A 221-nucleotide genomic window follows, 5' to 3' on the forward strand; every position below is an offset into this window, starting at 1 on the left:
CGAACTCAGCCATCAAAAAACTGGGCGAACGCCGATGCCTGTTTCATAATACTGCATTTTTATTTTCCCCCGCATCCTTTAGGAAACTGCAGGTACACGTTTTAAAATCCTGTTCCCTCGTTACCAGCGTCCTTCGACCCACATTTTGCTTAGGTCCCGCCTTGAAAACGGACCCACTTGCCCCACTTTCCGAGCAGGGAACTCCGCTCCGGGCAGCTGCC

This window comes from Chinchilla lanigera, unplaced genomic scaffold (genome assembly GCF_000276665.1).
Source record: "Chinchilla lanigera isolate Chin_1 unplaced genomic scaffold, ChiLan1.0 scaffold00073, whole genome shotgun sequence".
In the NCBI taxonomy this organism is placed as follows: Eukaryota; Metazoa; Chordata; class Mammalia; order Rodentia; family Chinchillidae; genus Chinchilla; species Chinchilla lanigera.